Source organism: Ambystoma mexicanum, chromosome 2q (assembly GCF_040938575.1).
Source record: "Ambystoma mexicanum isolate Mex_15411 chromosome 2q, UKY_AmexF1_1, whole genome shotgun sequence".
Taxonomy (NCBI): domain Eukaryota; kingdom Metazoa; phylum Chordata; class Amphibia; order Caudata; family Ambystomatidae; genus Ambystoma; species Ambystoma mexicanum.
In genome coordinates this window covers 1,471,061,136-1,471,085,046 of record NC_090924.1, presented here as the reverse complement: position 1 = coordinate 1,471,085,046, position 23,911 = coordinate 1,471,061,136, and positions in this window count along the sequence as shown.

Genomic DNA, 23,911 nt, shown 5'->3' with positions numbered 1-23,911 from the left:
TTAAAGGACATATTTAGGGAGATCAAGACGATCAGAACAGACACACAAGCATCAAATAGTGACCTCAAAGGCAGGGTGGAAAAACTTGAGGATAAAATAGAGGGTATGGAGAACAACCACCATCAGGTAGATGTCCTCCACGTGAAATACAAAGCACACCTAGCCGACCTCAAAATGAGGAAAGAAGAAACATTGCTGAAACTGGAAGATTTAGAGAAGCAGCCGAGGTAGGACAGAAGGTGCAGGGCCTGATAAATCAGCTGGAAAGGGCCCACAGAGGCAATGGCGGAGGTGGTAAGGGCCCATAGTCCATAGTATTCTGCTTCCTTCGATATAGGGAAACAATTGAAGTCCTCAAAAATGCAAGGTGCTTCGGGAGCTTCATCTATGAAGGAGACACGATCAAGGTTTTTCAGGGCCTCTCAGCCCTAACACTAGACTACAGGATAACCAGTTGAAAAGAAGCCCTCCAGGTACTCCAGGTCATCAAGAAGAATGAGGGGACGGGGGATCAGGAAGGGACGACGGCAGGCACCTCCTGAGCACCAGCTGGCACCCAGTGGCCTGCTGGCCATAAAGAAGAAGATGCAGGGTGGCAGGAAATTCAGGAAGTTGAATACCCCCCTCACAAAGAGAGTGGAGACAACAGATGAAGACTGAGAACCTACAGCTTTTTGGACAGGGGAATACAAGGGTGTTGGATCCCCACCGGGGGGAGGTGTGGGGATATGAGGACAACAGATGAGTAGCGTTTTTCTTCCTTAGTGGCTCACCCATGGGTGAGCTTCTCAGACAGCGTGATGTTCTGGGGGAAACAAGGGGGGGTGGGGATTGTGCTGGTCTTTGTGATCTACCTATGGACAGGCAGACCTAGGATACATGGGGGAGATATGATACTCCACAGCACCGAGTGGTCAGGACGAGAATTCACTGAGCTCTTTGGCACAAAGTGAGATTAAATTAAAGGCCGGGTGGAGGTCATTAAGGTAGGCTCGCTGAATGTAAAGGGTCTGAATTCACCCACGAACGCTCATTACTGGGACAAGGAAAGAAAAACTCCAACCTAGACATGCAAGAAACCTGTACGATACTTGGGGAAGAGAGGCGCATCCCGAGGAGACATGTGGGGCAAATATTCTCAGATGCTGGGTCCCTTAAAAAGGGCGGGGTGGGGATTTTATTGAACAGAAGGCTCAGACTCTCAGAACCAGTGGTCTGGAGCCGAACGGATGGGAGGATGCTGGTGGTGTCAGGGACCATGGAAGACACTAGGATCACCATAGCAACTCTCTACTGCCCAAATGTTGGTCGAATGCAGTTTCTGAGCGAAGCCATGGGAGAGGTCTTGGACGGAACAGAGGGTCTCCTCATCATGGGGGGAGATTTCAACATGTGGACGGACAGGGAGATGGACCATATTGGTGGGCATACCCCTACAGGGAGCAGGGGGGAGCCTCAAATAGTGGGTTGGTGAATTACATGTGGCACCTGCGGCTCATCGAGGTGGACTCCCACCTCACGGTGAGAGGTTATACCTTCTAATCATCAGTCCAGAGCTCCAGAACAAGAATAGATGACCTCTTTATGGAACAGCAGCACATTACAGGGTGGGTAATTGTGAGCATTTCCCAATCAGTTGGTCTGACCACGACCTGGTAGAGATGGAGGTAACTGTATCGGGTTTGAAGTCCAGGGAATCCCTAAGGCGCTGCAATGACCTCCTCCACAAGGACACAATCTTTGTGAAAGAAATGAGAGACACCATTGGGGAATTATTCACACTCAATGACACAGGGAAAGTTGAGTGGGGCATGGTATGGGATGCTGCAATGGCAACGTGGAGGGGCCTCCTCATCAGGGAAGGTGCCACTAAGAAAAGAGTTAGGACTTTGTTGTCCAGGAACCTCAGGGGAGAGATCCACCAGCAAGAAAGGGTTTAGGGTAAAGAATAACAAGGAAAGGAAAGAGGACCTCAAAGTGGCATGAGGTAAACATCAGGAACTGGAAGAAATTGAGATGAGTAAAGTTCTGGCCAGCCTCCAATATCTGAAACAGAAATACTATGAAAAGCGGGCTAAGGCAGATGCCATAATGGTGGTCTAAAATTCCGGAACCAGAGAGCTGAGAGATGGGTGACCAGGATTTGAGGATAGGGGGGCCGGAGGTCCTCGGGAGCGGGTGTGGTGCCTGGGGAATTTGCAAAATATTATGAGAACTTGTATGAGAAAGAAGGGGACACCAACGAAGACACACAGGGGACGTACCTGGAGGGGGTGCCTCTTCCAAGGCTCCACTCTGGTGAATCCCTTGAACTGAATAAGCCCATTACACAGGAAGAGGTGTTGAAGGCGATATTCAGAAACTGAGGAAGGAAGCAGGGGAAAACAAATATACGGCAGGGTTTTACAAGACCTACGGAGGACCCCTGTCAGGACACCTAGCCGGCCTGTACTCTAACATTATGGCCACCGGGAGCATCATTCGGAAAGGCATTGATCACAGTCCTCCCAAAAGCAGACAAAGACCCCGAGGACTGCAGGCCATATAGACCGATCTCCCTACTTCATGTGGACGCCAACATCTTTACCAGAATTCTGAGATTCGTCCACTCCCACCAGGTGGGTTTTATCCAAGGCAGACAGTGGGCGGACACCCTACACAAGACATTACATCTCATGAGTCCAGCCATGGGAGAGGAGGGAACCCTGGTCCTGGTGGCTGTGGAGACAGAGAAGGCCTTTGACCGGGTGGATTGCGGCTTTCTAAATGGGGTGCTCCAGAAATTCGGCTTTGGCGAAGGGATCCAGCAGGGCATCCAGGCATTATACGATAGTACTTCGACAAGGGTTACAGTTAATGGGCAGTTGTCCCGGACATTCCAGTTACAACGAGATACGAGGCAGGTGTCACCACTGCTCTCCATCATTACGATGGAAATATTTGCAGAATATCTGAGGAGATCCCCGCAGGAAGAGGGCAACATTGGTGCTAAAGAATTTAATCTCGGGCTATACGCAGATGACTTCATGCTACACCTGATGCATCCCGTCCAGTCCATCCCTGCAGCCATGAAGGTGACCGAGGAGTTTGGGAAATGTTCAGGGGTTTAAGGTGAAGATTGAAAATCAGTGGTCTTTCCCTTTGCCATTGACTCTTCCAGAAGTATAGCGGGATTGGTGCCCCTGGGGCTGCAGATCCAGTTGGAGCGGATTAAATACTTTGGGATTAACATAGTCCGGCACAGATAGACCCTTGGCCAGGCCAACTACCCCCCCCTTCTCGAGACTATTTACAGAAATGGAGGAATGGGGAAGGGGCAGTTGTAGTGGATGTGGAGGCTCAATGCGATAAAAATGTATCTCCTCCCGAGGGTTCTGCACTTGTTTCAAATACTCCCGATCCGGGCCCCAGATGAACTCTTGAAAGAGGCCAAGCAGAGTATTATGAGGTTCCTATGTCAGGGCCAGAAACCCAAAGTGGGTTATGAGATGCTCATTCTCCCAAAGGAAAAGGGAAAGGTAGGCCTCGCAGACCTGGGGACATATTATCAAGCAGCTCAACTTAGGGCACTGGTCCCGCACCTGAGGGAAGACCCAGATAAACAATGGGTATTCTTGGAAAACCAACACCTGCTCCCGGTAACAGTGGGTGAATGGCTCTGGGTTCTGAAGAACAGACTCCCTAGGCGTATCAGAGAGCATCCGATCCTGTGGGTTCTCTGGGAAGTCTTGGCTTTGGGTGGAAAGGGGGGGTAGTTACCACTTAGCCTTTGCCCATGAGCCATATTTGGGCGCCACTGGTTAGGGTGAAATACCGGAGATCAGGCAATATCAGTCCTGGTTCGAGGCAGAACTCAACAGAGTGGGCCAGCTGGTTCAAGAAGGGTAATTCGTAAGCATTCAGAAGCTCGAAGAGGGACTGTGTATTGGGAGCCCGTCAGTCCTGTTATATTTTAGGTTAAAAGGGATATTCATGGCAGAGAAATGGAAGACACACATTCAAAGGGACCTCACCCCAGTCGAGAAGGTTTTGGATGGGCACGCAGACACAAAAGGCCTTATCTCAGGCCTTTATAGAACACGGCTAAATCCCAGGGAGGGGGCTACTAGAGGGCTCCCAGCACAGTGGGAGATGGATCTGGGCACGGAAATGGGAGATGACAAGCTTTCAAGACCTCCATCTCCTGCCAGTACAATTTACATTCAATAAAACTGCTTCACTGGTGGCAATATGGTCCAGTGAGATTGTCCAGCATGTTCCCAACAGTGGACCCCCACTGGTGGCACGGGTGTGGACCCAGAGCCATTTACTGGCATGTGTGGGTGCAGGTGCTTTGGAAGGAGTTTCTGGGGTGGATTTGAGAGCCAAGAGGGGACCCACACACACTGTATCCTTTCTTTGTGCTGTTCGGCTTGGAGAAGTGTGATGATAGATGGGACATGCAATCACCCCTGGTGCACTTTCTCCTATTGGCGGCATGGGCATGCCGGGCCAGACATTGGAAAACGGGGCTCCTCCCCACTGTGAAGGAATGGTCTAACACAGCCAAAGATATATACCTAATGAAAAAAGTTCTGGCAGCAATCCACGAAGGTAGTTCCTCGGTGGAAACTGAATTGTTACCGTTTCATAACATGTTTCTGTGAGGGAAAAGGGTACAAGTGGTATGAAAAGAAGAACCAAACCGGCCTCCTAACGTAATGTCTAAATACAGGAGAAGTGTTCCCTAAACCCGACGGGGGCAAGGACGATATAATTATGACCCACTCGGTCAGGAACTGGTGCACAAGAACATTTTTTGAACCTTTATCTGCCTAATACGTGAGACCACTTGTAACACAGGGGTATTAAAGGGGTATTGCATTGCCAGAGTGCCTTTACCTTAAGGTTGTCTTATTTTATTACTGTATGAAAAGAAATGTACACAAAAGACAATTAAACATGGACAAAAAACAAATGGGGACCTTTCCATGGTCAATCTTGATAAAACAAAATGGACACTCACTCCCAGTAATCCCTGATACTTTCTAGTTTAGGACATGTTAGTGTGCAGCGATTTAGCTCTATTAAAGCCTGTTAATTCAACAAAAATCAACATCATCATATGGTCCAAATACAAAAGTGAATTTAATCAGCGACCCCTTATCAATCAACATAATGAAAAGAAGAAGTACAGAAGGTCTGCTGATTTTCCCAGCATTTTTAGAGGACAGCTTCCTGGCAGGGGATTGCCACCTGGATATGGTTTCTGCAAATGTTAGCGCATGGTGAGGGTCTGTAAAGAAGTGCCTCTTGACACTTGCAACAATGCCAAGAGTAACACAGAAGAAGCAAAATATGTGTCAGTTCACAGATTTTATCTGTAAACTTGCTTTGTTTTCCCTGCTCAGCAGTCAATACTGTGTCTCGATCTATGTAACGCAAACATGTAAGAATTAGTATTCTGGGCAGGACACATTGTTGAAGCCGGGCTTCAAGTGCTCTATGGGCATCTTCAATTACAACATTTTGTGACAAGGGCACATCAGGCAGTAGAGAAGAAATCAACTTTTCAAGAAATGTTGCTGCAGAGTTGCAGTCTTTGGCAGTAATTCACAATGTCAGTATCCTGCTAATTTGGCAGTCTGTCTCCAGTGTCCATTGACTGAGTGGGAGCACCCATTCTTAAACTGCTTCTGGCTGAGAAGCGGCTGCGGAGTCGCTGCAGGGTTGTAGTCTTTGGCAGTAATTCACACAGTCAGTATCCTGCTCCATTGGCAGTCTGTCTCCAGTGTCCATTGATTGAGTGGGAGCACCCATTCTTAAACTGTTTTTGGCAATGCAGCAGCCACGGAGTCGCTGCAGAGTTGCAGTCTTTGGCAGTCTCTGGCAGCTATGGCAGCTCTGGCTGTGACGGCAAAGAAACGTCTTGCAGAGGAGGATAGCCGTGTCTATGAAGCTCACGGCTGCAGCATGATGAGACAGATATGCAAGATCAGCTGAGCCTCTCGTCTGCCTTGATACAATCATCTCTTCATCCACAGTGCAATGTGGCTCAGCCTCCACAGACTAGGGTGACCAACTGTCCCGGATTTCGTGGGATTGTCCCACAATTAGTGACTCTGTCCGACAGTTTGCAGAGTGGCTGTGAGGGACACAGGATGTCCCGACTTTCGTCAGGACAACCTGCCTCCAGCACAGCCACTCTGCAAACTGAAGTGACCATTTAAACAGCACAGCGCTGCCACCAGCTGCTTTCTTTATCTGGGCTGCTCTTTAGCCCAGGCTCCTTTTGAACCTGCAGGTCGAGCTGTAACGCTCGACACCTGGCTTAATTCAAATGCTAATGCTTTGTTCCTGGGGCCATCATGGTCATGTTTGCAGTTAAAAAACATGACCATCACCTCCCAAGGACAAACCATTTGCATTTCAAGTAAGCCAGCAATTAAGAGCCATTAAAAAAAGTGACATTAAAAAAAGGTGTGGGCCTAGGTGAATGACGTTGTGATGTCATCACTGCCTTGTGGGCAAGTGCCCCGCGAAAGACTATCAAACAGTTGGCCACCCTACCACAGAGCCAAATGTTGGAGGAATGTAGGCTAACACAGAATACACGTAATAACTTGAAGCGTCCCCTAAGCTCCACTCCACCTTCCAGTTCTGGGCTTAGCCCCCGATGGACGCTCTCCCTATACATCATGGCAAGCGGAACTCAAGGGAGATCTGCGTAGAAGCGGATGAGGCTGTCTTGGCCAGTTCAAACATTAGCTACCTCGAGTCCGTACCGCTCGAAGCTTCCCCTGATCTTCCCATCCCTGGTGGTGAGCGCAAGAGCATAGGGGTCTCCTTTAATAACTTTGAGGAAATCAGTCGTGATGTGAACAGAAAACAAGGGTATCAATGGCACTATTACAAAAATAAGCAGATATTGTCTACATCTGCCTCTTGTACTGACCATGGTTCCTCAATGGAAAAAATGAACTATGTAGACTCTTGGCCCGATGCAGATGGAGACAATTAGAACAAAATCTCTTTTTCGAGTCAAGATAGAAAATCGTAAAACAAAAGAATCTGAAGACCTGGCCAGCCCTCGCAGTCCTCATAGTATGCTAAATGTCTCCCAATCTCACAAATGCAAGCCAACAGCTCAGCGACCACAGAGGGAGAAGCGGGGAGCTAAGCCTACAGCCCGATAAAACCGCCGCCCACAACGAGAACTCGGGAACAAAATCCAATGTCAGTCAAAGTAACTCGGGCCACCTGGCCTCGAATAAAAATACACTGCCAGCCCCAAAAGAGGTAGGTACATTAAAACAGAGGTCCAAACTTATTGACAGAAAGCCAGTATTTGAAAAAAACGCTGAAAAAAACGGCCAGGTATGCAGAGAAGGCTGAAATCTCGACTGTGCCGAAAAACTCTTTACATAAGCACTGCAAAACCACACTAAAGTGATCTGAAAAAAAATCCCGTGTACAGGAAAATCACTCCAGTCAGCCCTCCCTTTGCCAGTTTGTTGGCTGATTTCTTCCACAAAGAGAGTAAATCCATCCAAGAACAAAGAAAGAAACTTTCAGATGCGGGGCTTCTATGAGGTATTGAGGACCTTGTAGTTCGGGAGATACCAAGAGCCCAGGTTACAGCCCCGGCACGTGCAGGGAGGAGTAGGGGCTCAAGAGAGACGTGTAAAAAATCATCGACACCCAGAAGATGGAACTTCGGCAGACCACCGCCAATGAAGCCGGTCTCCTCAACGAGAGACCCTGTGTACAAATGAAGAAAACAAGCAAATACCTGTTGATAGATGAACCCACCTTTGCCCCACTGCCCTCAAACCCCAAAAGTGGAACACTGTGCTTAAATAATCAAGATCAAACTACGCCAGATCCTGACACAGAACGGGTAGGTCCTTGTCCAGTGCCGATCGATTTTCTAGGTAGACCAATCATTGACGTAGGTTTAACAATGAAAAATCCATTGCAAGATCCTGGAAACCCTAACAAAAACGCAAGGCCCCAGCGGTCACCTTCAGTGAACTACTGCGCCTTGCCTGCCACCCCGAAACAGAAGATTAAGCGAGATTCCCCAAACAAGTGGAAAGGAAACTCCAAATAAAAAAACAGACTTGTTCACAATAATGTCGGCTGTCACCATTGCTCTCGGTCCTTTCAGCAAGCTCTATGAGGTGCTACACACTTAGAAGGATCACACTACAATGATGCCCTTATGCACTCTAAGTTAATATCCTTGGAGGGACTCATAACGGCATGTGAAGGCAAGAAGCAGAAAGTGAGGGACCGCGGCAGAGGATAAAGACAGTGGAGCACCCCGACCTGAGACAGCGCTGGGGAACAGTTGCAGATCACACACCTAGCACTTGCGGCAACATTAGCTTCATGTATGCGTGGCGCACCTACCCCTATTGAAGTCAGTGGCGCTGCTAAAATTAGTGCACAACTGAAATATGTGCAGCAATGATCCCTACAGCCCCCACTATACTACGCTGACAGTAGTATGCATTCAGCACTGATTATGCAGACAGTCGCAGTGCGCCATGACGCAATCCAGTGCTCTCTCCACCATTATCCTTATGGTCGGCAAATGAAACGTGCATTAGAACCCCTCATATACAGCCAATGCAGCCAACCTTGCACTATGCACTAGAATACAGCATACATGATAACATCTCAACAATTGCCAAGACCCCACACCACCAGCCACATAGAACACAGCCGCGTGTGGAGATGGCCACATCCAAGTAATCTCCTTACTCTGTAATCTACCAATGAAAAGGCACTCTGGTCCTGAACCGCAACCGCACAGAGTAATGGCACCCACGATGCAGACTCAGAAACCATGCACGAGCATTCAGTCCATCCAGGCCCCACTCTCTTAAGACGGTATCAGAGCACATGAAGGAGCACTAGAAACAGCTGCAGAATCAGAGCGACTCCTGTGACAAAATAAGCACAGTTAGTAACAGAATGGAGAGGGAAGTCCACTGTGGTCATATATGTGAATTACAGATTCTCAGAAGTCACCACACATGGATTACTTAGTAGGAAAGAACCAGCTTGGAAGGAGCTCTTCTCAGGATGTCCTTTTCCAGCACCACATCACGTGGTCCATCTAATGCAACAATTGAAAATTAATATAATTCTAATTTTGAAATCCAAGTAGCGTCCAATTATTGCGTTTAAACAATCTGTCAAGTAGTCAGATATATTGGCACGTAGTCAGTTTCTGTATTTTATTCTATATATTGTCACGTAGTCAGTTTCTTGGTCACAGATTCCCTTTTCCCACTCAGTAGCTCAACCATCTCCTGCAACTTTGACTGTAAGATATATCCAGGGTGCAATGCTTCTCTTAGAGAATGTCTCAGAGGCGTTGACATCAAGACCCAACAAGAAGTCTTTATTTATGTTTGTATGTATTTATTTGAAATCTAAAATAGTGCAGCCCTGGCCCTAAGGTCACGGGTGTTGTGCAAACACCCAATACAACATCATTAAAATAGTATGAAAATGTAGAGCTATTTACAGCATGGACATAACCAACAACCAAATATTTATACAAACAATGCAGCATAAGAAAAGGCAAAGCACAAAAAAGCTATGTGTTTGGGGGTGTTACTTAACTTACAATGGGCAGGGAGGTGTTGAATAAAAGGCAGAAGAGCATTCCAAACTGTGAAGGGGTGTGGGGGGGGTGAGAAGGCCTGAGCAGAAAGCACAGGTTTTTAAAATGGGAACTATAAAGACTCAAGATAACAACACTCCAAATGCGCATTAGAACCCTGGAATGGACAAGGTCGCTGGAACATCAGAAGAAACAGGAATGAAACAGGGACACAGAGCTCTTATGGTGTTTGCCATACACTTTTAATACATGAAAACAGGACTAGAAAATGCCCCACTGTTCCTAACCTAAGAGCGATTTCCCAACCTTAAACAAAAACGAAGGGCCTGTTGTGGGTCAAGATGCCCAAAGCAAACATGTCCTGTTTTCTAAATCCTGTCCTATTACTCACAAAGCAACTCCAAGGTGCTAAGGGAAATGGCTGACTTGCAAAGTGCACACATATTCAAGTTCAACAAAAAGACATACATCCCAAAACGATTCAAAATTAACAATGTTCACAGTTCACTCCCATCCCCAGGTTTCTTTCCACTAAACTAAAGAGAGTCAAAAGACTATCCACGTTCTTTGTAACTCAAGAGGATGACTCCCCTCTTGATTTTCCAACGTATAAAAGGGGGAAATGTCTCCCTTCGCCAATCCTTCCTACATTCAATGTAAAAGGGCATGCACCTTCTTAGGGATTCTCTTACTCACACAACAACACCTGGTTTATACCCGTTCCAGGTTCTTTTATATAGTTCCTTGATACAACTGGGTATGGGTCCCAGACTTGCAAAACACCTACTATACTGGCCTGCCAGATTCCTTTTCACTTTTGCTGCAGTTCCCTTCACCCAGTGGCATCAGATCACACATCACAGTGGCATTGGAGGTCACTGACACAGGGTTCCGGCAGACGGGGAACGGTGTCTGCCTGCATTGCCGAGGTTGGATGAAATCCACCAACTACCATCAGTGGGTCCAAGCGAAGGTGCTGGACATGCCCTTCGACGGAGAGCATTCGTTTGGAGAGGTCATCAACAAGTCCCTCCATGCCATCAAGATGGACACGGAGACGGCCCATTCCCTGGGCAATCTCCAGCAGCAATGCTCTTCTTTTCGCTCCTCCAGGAGAAAGTCGAGCAGGTCTCCAAAAGGTTTCTCCACATTGTACCCTCAACCTTCCAGATCCACAACTCAGGAAGCCTACAGAGGCCGTTATCAGGCCTAGGGTAGTGGAGGAGAGCTTTGCCTGCAAGGCAGGATGCCGGTGCTGAGGCAGACCTAAACCAACCGGGACATCGGGCCCCCTCCTCCCAGGCACCCCGGTGAGAGGCCGACTGACAATGTTCATCAGCAAGTGGAGAAAGATCACCACCGACAGAACCCACCGGTTACTAGAAAGGAACACCACATGCCGCAGCTCCTGGAAGAGCTGTGGGCAATCCTGCAAAAATGGGCGATAGAGCTAATTCCCCAACGGCTCCGGGATCCAGAGTCTATTCCAGATACTTTCTGGTCAGAAAGAAGACAGGGGCTGGAGGAAGAACCAAGACCTACGACAGCTCATCAAATATCTAAAGTCCCAAAAGTTCAGGATGGTCAAGTTGCACCACATGCTCGGCTAACTGGAAAAAGGAGACTTCTTGATGTAGTTGGACCTGGAGGATGCCTATTTCCATGCCCCTATTCACAAGAAACATCGAAAGTTCCCATGTTTTGTAGTGCAGCAACATTACTACCTGTTCAAGGTTCTACTTTTGACTTGAAGTCGGCACCCATGGTATTCACAAAATGTCTGGCACTGGTGGCAGCCCAATTGTGTCTGCAGGGCATAAGCGCATACTCCTACCTGGACGACTGGTTGATTTGCAAGTCCTGCTTGATGCCACCGCAGAATGCCCTGTTCCTAGGCACCAGACTCAATACAGTGTCTTGCATGGCATCGCCCTTGGAAGAGAGGATATCAGCCATTCAAGGGAAGGTGCAATGGCTGTCGTCGACAAAGACGGCCACGGTGCGGGCCATCGTCATTACTGGGCATGATGTTATCCTGCATATACATCGCCCAGCTCTAAAGGTTGCAAATGCAACCCCTACAGGAATTCCTGGTTGCCCGCTGGATACCGGTACCCGGAAGCTTCACGGATAAGATCCCTCTCAATGACAAGTTCCGTTGGGCGATAGGATGGTGGAGCGTTCGCTCCAACATCGGCCAGGTCACAGGATTTCAAAATGCCCCTTACCAGGATACGGTCACCATGGATGCTTCCCTGGAAGGCTGGGAAGCCCACACCGGACGTCTGCCCGCCAGAGCGCTGTGGCTGCTAGAGCAGAATGATCTCCATATCAACATCCTGGAGCTCTGGGCTGTGTATGGGCCCTGTGCAAGTTGTTCCTTCCATCTCTGAGGTGCAAGGTGGTGAGGATCTTCAAGGACAACACCACCACCATCTTCTACATCAGGAAAACGCAGGGTAATCGATCTCTGGCGCTCTCCAAGTAAGCACAGCACTTGTGGCACTGGGCCGTCGGACAAGGGATGTGCCTCATCCCTCTTCAGCTAGCCGGGTTCAAGAACACCATCACAGACTACCTCAGCAGGAAACTGCTCACCTGCCACGAGTGGGGACTTCGGTAGTATCAGGTGGACCACCTCTTCATCAACTGGGGTAGGCCCTAGATCGATCTATTTGCAACTTTGGCAAACTCCAAACACCAGAAGTTTGCCAACAGATTCCACCAAACTGAGGATCCTAGGGGACTCATTCTCCTTCCCGTGAGAAGGGCTCTTTCTGTATGTGTTTCCTCCATTCCCTCTCCTGCTATGAGTCATCAACACACTGAACAGTGTCACTACAGGATGATACACATTCCCCTGGCATGGCTGAGGCAAATTTGGCACCTGGACCTTCTCAGCCTGTTATCAGTGTCACCTCCGGTGAAGCTGCCAGTGTTTCCAGATCTTCTCATCAGAGAAGGAGGCGCAATCCTGCATCATGACCCAGGATCGCTGAACCTGAGGGCCTGGCTATTGCGGCCCTAGAGTTTGGAGGATACAATTTGCCAGCGGACTGCAGGGTGGTCCTCGCCAAAACCAGGGCGTTGTCAACCTTCAAGTGCTATGGTCACAAGTGGAAGCGTTTTGCTATGTAGGTCACAGAATATTACCCCTTAGATCATCACAGGCCCACAGATCCACCTGTACTTGCTATCCTTGGCTAAGGCTGGACTGGCACATGCCTTCATCAAGATACATCTGGCAGCTATGTCCCGCCACACCAGGTCACCAGGAAGATCTTCTCTTCGGTCCCACCAACTTGTCCAGGAGTTTCTCAAAGGACCTTTTAGATCTTTCCCGAAGGTGAAGGCTCCTGCCCCAGTGTGGGAACTCAACGTGGTTCTGATGAGGCTCATGGGGGCCCCTTCAAGCCTCTGCATCAGGCCCCGCTCAAGTTTCTCTCGTGGAAAACGGATTTCCTTGTGGCCATCACCTCTGCCAGAAGGGTAGGTGAGATCCAGGCCCTATCCTACAAGAAACGTGACTCTCCACGAATTGAGGGTGGTGCTACATACGCACCCCTACTTCATGCCGAAGATTCATCAGAATTCCTCCTCAACAAACCTTTGGTGTTACTTGTTTTTTCCTTGAAACCTTCATCGCTGGTGGAAATGGCATTGCACTCATTGGACGTTGCTTGTGCCCTGAAGTTCTACTTAACACTCGTGAAGAGTTTTCATAAGTCTTCATGAACTTTGGTCCTGTGACCCGTGGTAAGGCTTTGTCCAAGGCTTCCATTTTAAGATGGCTCTCTGACTGCATCACGCACTGTTATCGGTTGGCTAACAGACTGATGAATGCCCGCCTGAGAGCCCAATCCACCAGAGTGATTGCTGCAACAATGGCGTTCCTGTCTGATGTGCCCCTGCTCGACATTGGCAGGGCTGCTACATGGAGGTCCACACACCTAACAAAATTCAACTGCATCGACAGGGATTCCAGAGAGGAGTCCAGAGTCAGCCAAGCAGTGCTACGCAACCTGTTTGCTTGATGTGAGTCTGTTCCAGGGGTAAGTGTATCTGCTTCTGTTGAGCATTGCCACCTTGCGTGGTTGTGTAATGTTGTACTGCTATTATTCATTATTCATTATTCATGAGCATGTGAATTCATGCCAGACCCCATGCTGCAGAAGGTTTAAGTTGCTTACCTGTAACTATTTTTCTCCAGCATGGGTCTGGCATGGATTGACATGCAAACCCTCCCTCCGACTCATCTGCGTCTCTTCTTGGTCATACTGTCCATTAGGTGCTTACCAAATCTGAAGATGGCTGCCAGAGGAGGGCCTTAGGGCGAGGACTGTCATTGTATGGGGGCCGTATGACCCAGAAAACAGTGATTGGTTTAAAGAAGGAATACCGTTTTTAAGTGAAATTGAAACTGTTATTTCTTTTACCGACTATTCCCAGCCTGACAATGGGGAATATTCATGAGCATGTGAATCCATGCCAGCCCATGCTGGAGAACAATAGTTGCAGATAAGTAACTTAAACCTTCTTTGTATGTTTCATCCAAGGAACATTCTATTATAAATACATCTTTTAAATCATAAAGAACTTGAACTGTGGAGCGCTTTTTCTTCCAAATATATGTTGTTGTGACTCCATTAATGGCACCATAAACGTAACTGACCCTCTAGCACCACATTCCATTGAGAACGTGTTTAGATATGAATGGCACTAGAAAGCAACTGCATAACTAAGAGGGGATAACCCTGATTCAAAACTAACGTTAGAGTAAAGAGTAAAGCCAAGAGGTCTGACTGGGGACACCAGGATGTGAGTGATATGGAGAGGTAGTGGATTAAATAACTTGAGAAAAGGCGAAAGAGAAGAAGATGCCAACACAAATTCTGTTTTGCAGATCTTTTGTTTAAGAGCCACTAAACACATCTAATTTGTCATGGCAACGAGGTGGTGCCTGAGTTGGACCATGTCAATCGGAGGCAACATACTAAGTTACAAATAATTGTCATCTTTTGTACCACATGGCTTATTCATTAGACACAATCTCCCAATGGCTCATGTAGACTATAAACAAATGTGGGTGATAAAACCCAACATTGAGGATCACCACAATGCAATGGCAGGAGTTCTCAACTGGAACAGCACACCTGCACAAACTTTGTCGGATTATGCATAAAGGTGGCAATCCAGGCCAGTACGGAACTACCCAACCCCATGTGGGAGGATAAGATATTAATCATGGTTTCAAATATCAAACTCAGTTAAGAGATTAAAGACAACAAGGAAAAAGGCTCCCCCAGAATCGAGGACACATATGGCATTGTCCACAACCTGAAAGGGAGCCACTTTAGACCTACACCAGTGATGAATGCACGATCGATAGCCCTGTAAGATTAAATGTTTCAATACCTGATGGGAAAGTAAAGGAGCTGAATATGTATGAAGACATTTTCACCCAAAAATTAAGGCAGTGATAGGCTCATCATTGGCATGATCTATGGGGTCAAGTCAAGGTGAAGTGAGAAGGAGGAAATTATGAGTTTCTCCAAGTGACTGCATTGGCATTCACACGGTATCACCTTATTACCCAGGTGCTTCTCTCCAAGTCCCCTTCCAATGGTTTCAGAGTCATCATCTCTTTCTATATGACCACACTGTAGGAGATCCCAAAACATCACCCTCCCCATGAACTGAGTATATACATTATTTACACATGAAATTCCTTTTTGAAGATGGCATCTTGATGCATTGCCCCCGGGTCCAAAAGGTGTCTACTTGAACCCAGGACAGAACACATTCTACACCCAAGAGTGCTGTCATCACCACATTTTGGTGGGCATTGGGAAGCCCAGGAAGCAGACTGTGTGTCAGCGGATTCATGGTTGAGGGGTGGCATAGCTTGGTCTGGCAAAGATGGGTCTATGTCACCTCTGTCAATCCCATACTATAAGGTGCCACCAGTCCCACACTTTGCAAAGTACCCCATATTTTATAATTCCCAACCTTCTAGCACAACTATGTTTCTCTTTACTGAGCAATTCCTGCGGCATCCAGTAACTTTTCTCCACAACACTTGGGGTTATATCAAGGATTAAGCACTAAACCCAATGCTGGGCTTTCTCCTTGTGATCATGATCACATTAGTCATTATATGAACCTTGAGCTCCCTCTACCCCATTCATAATGCACTATGAAAACAGCACACTGCTAACCATTCCCAATCAAATGGGTCACAGCAAATCACAGCAAAGAGCTGGGGTTCCTGCCCTTGAGTGAAACAAATCACAGCACCTCAGTAGCAAAATGGGAGGTGGACAATGAGCCAACACTATGTATTTCAGTACATCTCATCAGACCAGTCCTCCACCCATATCCAATTGGATGCAATCTTGAGCAAGTAGTTAGCCCTTTCCACAAGCCACCACCATGCACTGCTAAGAGTAACACCCAGGACATTAAAGATGACATCACAAATGTAATTGATGACATCACATGTGAATTTACTTTTCATGAAAAGTTTGCAGAAGGGATTCTTATTACAATGTTGACAAAAACGTGTCAAGGATCATTGGAATAAATAGCATGTGCTATGTAGTACATTAAGCAATGCATTGATATAAGTAGTGTTCTACTATGAAGTTCTTTCCAGTATACTAAGCTACTCATGTAGAAACATAGGCATTGTGTGCAGCCTATATGCTGGAGGTGCAATATTAATAATCTTACCCTGTTGAATAGTAAAATGATAAATAAATGCTTTCATATTAGACGTTTTTGTACTGTGAAACATGTAATAAGTAGCCAATACAACCCACTTACTACATATTAATTGCATTATTACAGACAAAGCACAACGAGACAACAACATATACACATATAAGTATATACAGGGAAAGTGAAGTAAGCAAAAATGCAGCAGTACTACCAGAAAGTGTTCATAACCTAACTGATTATCTTCATGCACAGAAATGATTGCTCTGTTTCAAAGCTGCTACTTCCCCTATGTATATGTATCATATGATGTGACTGGACCCTAAGGAAAGTAGTGTGAGTCCAATATATGCAAATATGAGAATATACAGGGAAAGTACAGTAATGAAAAAACATCAGAACTATCAGAAAGTGCTGATAACTTCACTGATCATCTTCATGCACAGAACGTATTGCTGCCTTTCAAGCCTGTGTCTTCCCCTATGTATATGTTTCATGTGATGGGACTGGACCCTAAGGGAATTACTTTAAGAACATATTTGAAGGATAAATCTACTAATATAGTACCTTATCAATTTTTAATTCTTGACTGATCCTGAAGAAAACCATGTGGCCTAGATATGTCAGTAAAGGAAAAAAGAGGGAGCCAGACAGTGATGTCATCAGAATTTCATAGGTTTTTAGTAGCACAACTAAACCATAATGTTCCTTTAACAACTTTTTTCACTGAATTTCATAGGTCTTTAGTAGCGCACCTGAACCATAATGCCCCTTCAGCAAAGTTTTTTCACTAATAATAGATATAGATAGCATGAATTTGATAGGTGTTTAGTAGAGTTCCCTTAGTTTATGTACATGTAACATAGAACATACTGAAACCCCTGCTCAACGCTAGTGGTCCTGAGATCTGCAGACCAAGCGCATTTCCACGGATGGACTCGGCCAACATCAACACTATCCAAAAACTCAGGGGTTATCTTACATTGTTGTATCATGCAATAAATACACTAAACATGCTCAACACCAGTACATAAATACATTACATTAAAAAAGAAATAGAAAGTGCAAACTGTATATGTAAAACACCAACAGTCCAATTACATCGCATATGCAACATAATGGAACATACCTAAAGAAAATGACATATGCCTCCGGCAGAATTACCTCACAGAAACTGCACAGCAAAACGCTACATTAATTTCATACATATGTAATCTTTCTGTATTAGGGTACACTAAAAGTATTTTTTTTTTGTTTGCACAGAAATGTCTAGTACTTTGGAATGGCTAGAAGACAATTTTTCCCGGGACGAAATGAGTGACAACAGTGATAGTAATAGTATACACTACATTTCTGTCAATACATCAGTTAATAACCATTATTTTATGTGTACTTAACATATTTTTTTAAGAGACCATACAGACAATAAGAACACTACAGAAGCAGACACCTTAAAAAATAATATGCAACGTGCAGAGGAAAAAATTGATGTATTATTAACAAATTTCAATCTTCTAAAAAACTTTGTAGAGCTCCATATTAAGGAAAACATACCACTGTCCCACATGTACCTGTACCCCTTTTCCATGTCCCAGCCAACCATCCCCAAAAACTCCCCAGCAAGAAAAACATTATGATGAGACTTTAATCCCTTCCTCCCCATCGTCCAACATGTAAAAAACCCTAATTCCCCTGTATTTGTATCCATTTCTGCTTCCCCCTCCCTTTCATAATTTTAATATTTTTATACAATAATAAAATGTTATGTGTGTTGTTTCTATTTTCCTCTGTGTCTTGTTTTTTTTTAAAACGCAGTTTGGGTGTCTGCAGACAGTGCAGGTGTTGGGGATGTACGTAATTAACCAAAATGGGGGTGTCCTGAGGAGACTATGCCTGTTCGCACTGTTCACAATCGAAATGGAGGTGTCCTTGGGACACATAAGATGTCCGCCTGTCTGAAATTAACCAAAATGTGGGTGGTCTAAGAACTCTACGCCTGTTTGCACTGTCTGTAATCACAATGGAGGTGTCCGCATGGACACTACACCCGCCCCCATGGCCGCAACTATTCACAATAAGGTGTCCTTAGAACATACCCTCTGTTCGCATTGTCCGCAACCACAATGAATATGTCCGTAGAACACATAGCTCGTCCGCCTGTCTGCAAAGTTGTGACGCACATTTAATTTGGTCGGGGACCTGAACTCTGTCCATAGAACACCCTCATGTATTACACCCTTGGGTCCTACGAACATTGCGTCTGTCTATAACTGTCTGCCACACATGTGTCGCACATTTAATCAGTTTGGGGACATGAACACTATCTGTAGAACACCCGCACGGATGTGTACACCCGACCCCACGCATTTAGTGTCCTACATACACGCATCCCATTCGCGAACTTGTCCGCAATGTCATCACGTGACCGCACTCACGCTAAGCTTGGGTCCTTGTTCGCTAACACAATCCGGGCCCCCGGACATTAAAAAAGTGCTTCTTTGAGTAATCCAAAGTATTTTCCTGGGAAAATTCAGCCTTGCACATGTTTCATACTGCTAGGCCCTGAAGACCCTTGCGTATGGAAACAAGGCACAAGCACCATACACTTAGTTATACGACAAACATCAGGTTCGATTTCCAAGTACTAGGGTTTATTGCGAAGCAAATATTCTCAGTCAGCCGACTGGGTCTAACGTCTCGCAATGTGTGTCACCCAGACCTCGTGAGATGCTAGTGAGTGAACATTATACAACAGTATCATATATATGAAAAGACAATCATACAATCTCTTTGTGACACATCAAAAGCGCCCATAATGTAGCTTCTTGAACTAGGGTTTGGTGATTGACAATTATGCCAAATATGACACATTATGACATGTTCCTTACTCAATCTATATTACTCGTTTTAGCAACATTTGCAATTTTGCAGTATGCAGACATAGTTCTTTGTTATGAAGAACACAAGGCACTTGCTCAGCGAAGATACTGTGTTTGTATCAGAGACACATTCCAAAGCATGTTATCTACTGGTGTCTATTTGTGAACTAGGGGTCAGCCTGATCTAAGGAGAGCCCTGAAGGGGGGGCGCTAACAAAGTATAATTCATGCTTTAACGGCCTGTTTCTACAGCTTCAGCGAGACCGGCCGGCACCTGGGACGCTGATTACATGCCTCTCTGCTCGCCTTCAAGGACTTGTGAGAGAGGAAAACAATGTATTTCTGTACTGTTTGGCATTTCTGTCTTGGCCGGTCTCTCAACATGTAAACTGTGGCCTCGCTCCGTGCATGATTTTTTCGAAATAAAATACATTTTGGAAAGTGTTAGAAGAAAAGGCAGAGAAAGCAAATGGTGGATCTTACACAAAATGGACGCTCTATGGTTATGCAGACGATTCTATGTTGGCGATGTAGGGCATATGATGGGATTTGGTTTTCGGCCAACATAATATACCTTCTATGCTTTGGTAGGGTAGTTTCTAGACTCACAAACCCTCCTTTTGGCCATAAACCAAGAGCATCATCCATACCTTGCATCTTGAACTGACCATATATCTATTTCAGAGCAATGCATACTACTGTAATTGTCATCATCAATATCAATTGACATGAATTCTTTCATTGTTTCTATCTTGTGGTTTGTATTAGTATCCACCTTGGAAGTTCTTTTTTCTGTTACCATGTGTACACATTCATTTGTTATTTCAGAGCAAATGATTGGCAGGCAGTGTATGCAACAACAACATGTCATGAGGATTCCAAGTAATGTTACTAGAATTGCAATTAGTTTCCATCCCCATGAGCACAGTAACTCCCAAGCCCAGGAACTTATATTCAGCTCCCAACTGCCTGTCGTGGTATGAATGTCATAACTTAGAATGTGCAATTTCTTGATTGCCTCAAAGATCGTAGGGGCGGAGTCACTTACAAATACACAGCACGCTGACCCCACAATTTTGCAAGCACCTACACTGATGGACAAAATTATATCAAAAGCCATTCTATTTTGAAGTGTCATTAATCTAACTTCTTCTCTTTCTTCTAGGGTCATATTATAAATATGTTGGTCGTCCCATTTATCATTTTTCTAATATCCTGGACAGTCTTCGTATATTCCAGGAGTTTATGGCTTGCCCCCAGAATGGGATAAATGATTTTGCTCTCCGCAATTAATCCTGTGTCAACCCGCCGGAGTCTAGATCTAGATAATTTGGATATTTCTGACGTATTGGAAAGGAAAACACCAGGGAGGGGATCCCTAAGTAACAGGTCCTTCCCAATTCCTAGGCAGCCAGGCATAAACTTTCGCTCCACATATAAAATAGACAGGATCACCTACATATATTGGTTCTTCTTCTTTCTCAAGTACTGCAATATTCATGCATCAATTGAATGTCCCTACTGAATAGGAACCTTTCTTTTGCAAGCAAAATGGGACATAGCACGGATTGTAATTCATATTGTAGGAGGGGGGCACAACGTCCTTGTCCCCTACTGGATTCATGTGAAAAGTGACTACAGATGATTTATAAGGCACATAAAGTCTATCTACTGGTCTTACCACAGGTTTTATTACTCTTGCTTTGTTGAATATGGAACAGCATACAGGTCCCATTACCACCCTTTCAAACTCATCTATGTTTATTCCGTCTAATAGACCCACATCACTCTTATTCCATTTCCCATAAAATAGTGCACTTAGTGATGCATAGCATGCTGTATTAAGGGGTAATGGCTGTACATACCAACCCATTCCTTTTCCGTCATGCTGGGGTAAATGGGAGCAGACCCAGCAATTTGTTCTATTCAGGATAGAGTGAGTATCTAGTACGTCATCAGCGTTGGTGCAGGAGGGAATGGAAGTGAGTATAGGCAATGTCTGCAATTCTTCTCTCGGCAATGTTTGTCGCAAATAATTTCTTCACAGCAGCACTTGTTCATTCAGCAAAGCGTTCAAAGAAGTCAGCAAAACGTCTAGGCCAGTTCTCATTAGCCTGAATTGATAAACATGTGGCAAGATTATTGTGACTCTGCACAATGCTCCAAAAACTTTAGAGCAGGCATCAATTGTGTTTGTACCATTTGTGCCCCGCTTGTTCGCACGGGGTGATCAACATAAGTCATTCACTTTTTCAAAGATAGTACCGGGAAGCCGCGTTCCAGAGCTTTCAATTTGATGCAGATTGATACAGCTCCTACGCTCCACTTCCATAGGCCTCCTATTCTCAATTCATCCGTGTTGGGAATAGAGGCAAAACAAAACATGTAGATCAGATCACTTCCGATTTTGAGAACGTAGGTTGTACCTTATCACTCAAGGTCCTGTGTGATCAATGAACCATGCGGATTCACTTCCAAATGCAGGCTCAGTGTCAGCCTGTGATGCAATAAGTGATGAAGCTGGCTTAATGTCAGCCGGCGATGATGCAGGCTCATCTGGGCAGAGTTGGGGCACCGTTAGCCCTCTATCCTTTGTGGCAATCTTTACAGGCTCTTTTTCAGGCTAAGGCAGTACTTGTGGCAGAGAACTGGCGATGGTGTCTTTCGAGTCAAGGGCAGCTGTTTCTTTCTTGTCGTCTGGATCAGCCAGCTATTTCAACGGAAATGGAATTCTTTTCGTGTGGGTGGCATGAATCCATGCCTTTCGACCATCCACTCGGACTGCATTCTGTGTTGCCAGGAGGATCTGGTAGGGGCCCTTCCAACGAGGTGCAAGCAAAGATTTTCTTTCAAAGTTTTTTTTACCAGAATCCATTCTCCTGGCTGTAGACAATGCCCTTGGCCTGTGTATCTGACAGGAAGAGCCTCTTGCACCTGCTGATGAATCAAATGCAGTTTCTGAGTTAACACGTTACAATAAGTGCTTAGCAAAGGATATTCAATTTCATTCAAGCGCCTAGGCTGCAGGGCGCTCCAAACATTTGCGGGTCTCCCTATCACAATTTTGTAAGGGGAGAGTCCCGTCCTTGCCAGCACAGATGTAAGCATGCACAACAAAGCTCAGGGCAGCGCATAAGGCCACTTCAACTGACTCCCTGAACATATTTTACTAATCTTATTTTTCAAGATACCGTTCTGGCGCTCAACAAGACCGGCACTCATTGGGTGTCTGGCCGAATGGAATCGTTTATCAATCTGGAGGCCTGCACAAGTATCACAGCGGCAACAAAATACGGGCCGTTGTCTGACCATATGACACGTGGCAGGCCAAATCTGGAAAAGTACTCCTTCAGCATCACTTTTGGTGTGCAGTCCTTAAGCGGGTATGCTTCCACCCATTTACTGAATGCACAGACTACCACCAGGATATACTTAAGGTTCTGACATCTTTCCATTTTTATGAAATTGAAATGGATGACTTCAAAGGGCATAGAGAGGGGGCCAAAACTACCTACTGGATTAGTGGTTCCTTTTCCAATGTTATGTTGCAAACAAGTCATACAGTTCTGTTGACTTCAGCAGTTTTTCTAATGTGTGGATTCTGCCATACTGTGTCTAAATGCGGAATCATTTTTTTAACACATATGTGTGTGGGACTGTGGGCCATAATGACCATTGCGGTTACATGGAAGTTAGGCAGCATCCATTTTTTACTTTCTTTGTCTACCCAGCAACCCTCGACATCTCATTCTGCTGAACCCTCAGCCCAAGCTTTGATTTCATCTGCAGTTGCTTCTGTTTGCATCTCTTTAACTGTGGCAATCCCATTTTCTATCATACAGGGTACTTCTTCTGACTTCTCAATAAACATTTTCATATGTAGATCAGTGGCAGTTTGTTTTGCAATTTTGTCTGCAAATGCGTTTCCTTTTCCAAAGTTACATGTTACTTTCTTATGCGCTTCGCATTTCATTATTGCTAATCGCTGAGGACGCGCCAGTGCAGACAACAATCTTTCTATCAAAGACCATGTTGAATCTTGGTTCCATGTGATGTTAGAAAACCCCTCTCAGCCCAGAGTCGACCAAAATTGTGTACCACCCCAAATGCGTACTGACTGTCAGTATATATGTTTACATTCAAGTTTTCAGAAATTTCACATACTCTGGTCAATGCTATTAACTCTGCAGCCTGTGCTGAATTATATGGGATCCTTTTGCTCTCTACAATACTCTTTAGTGTGGTGATGGCATAAGCAGCAGTTGATGTGCCATTGGGCAATTTGAAACAGGAACCATCACAGAACAGTTCTCCGTCTGGCTCTTTCTGTGGGGTGTCTGTTAGGTCATTTCTTCCTTTCGTTTCTTGTTCAGTAACCATTATACAATCATGGGGTGGTGGTTCCCTTTCACACATTCTTCCGTTGGGAGGGGGCATTAACTTTGCAGGATTCAAAGTGCAACATCTCAAAATTTGCATATGCTGTGCAAATAGGATAATTTCATATCTCGTCAGTCTAGCTGATGCAAGATGCTGCGCCTGTGTTCTATTTAAAAGAATGTCTACTGTGTGAGGCACCATTAAGGCACCATTAAGGTTAAGGCATGACCCAAAACCATTCCCTCAGTTTGTGTTACTGACGCGGCAGCCGCAGCAACAGCTCGCAAACAGCACGGCAAAGCACATGCAACAGGAA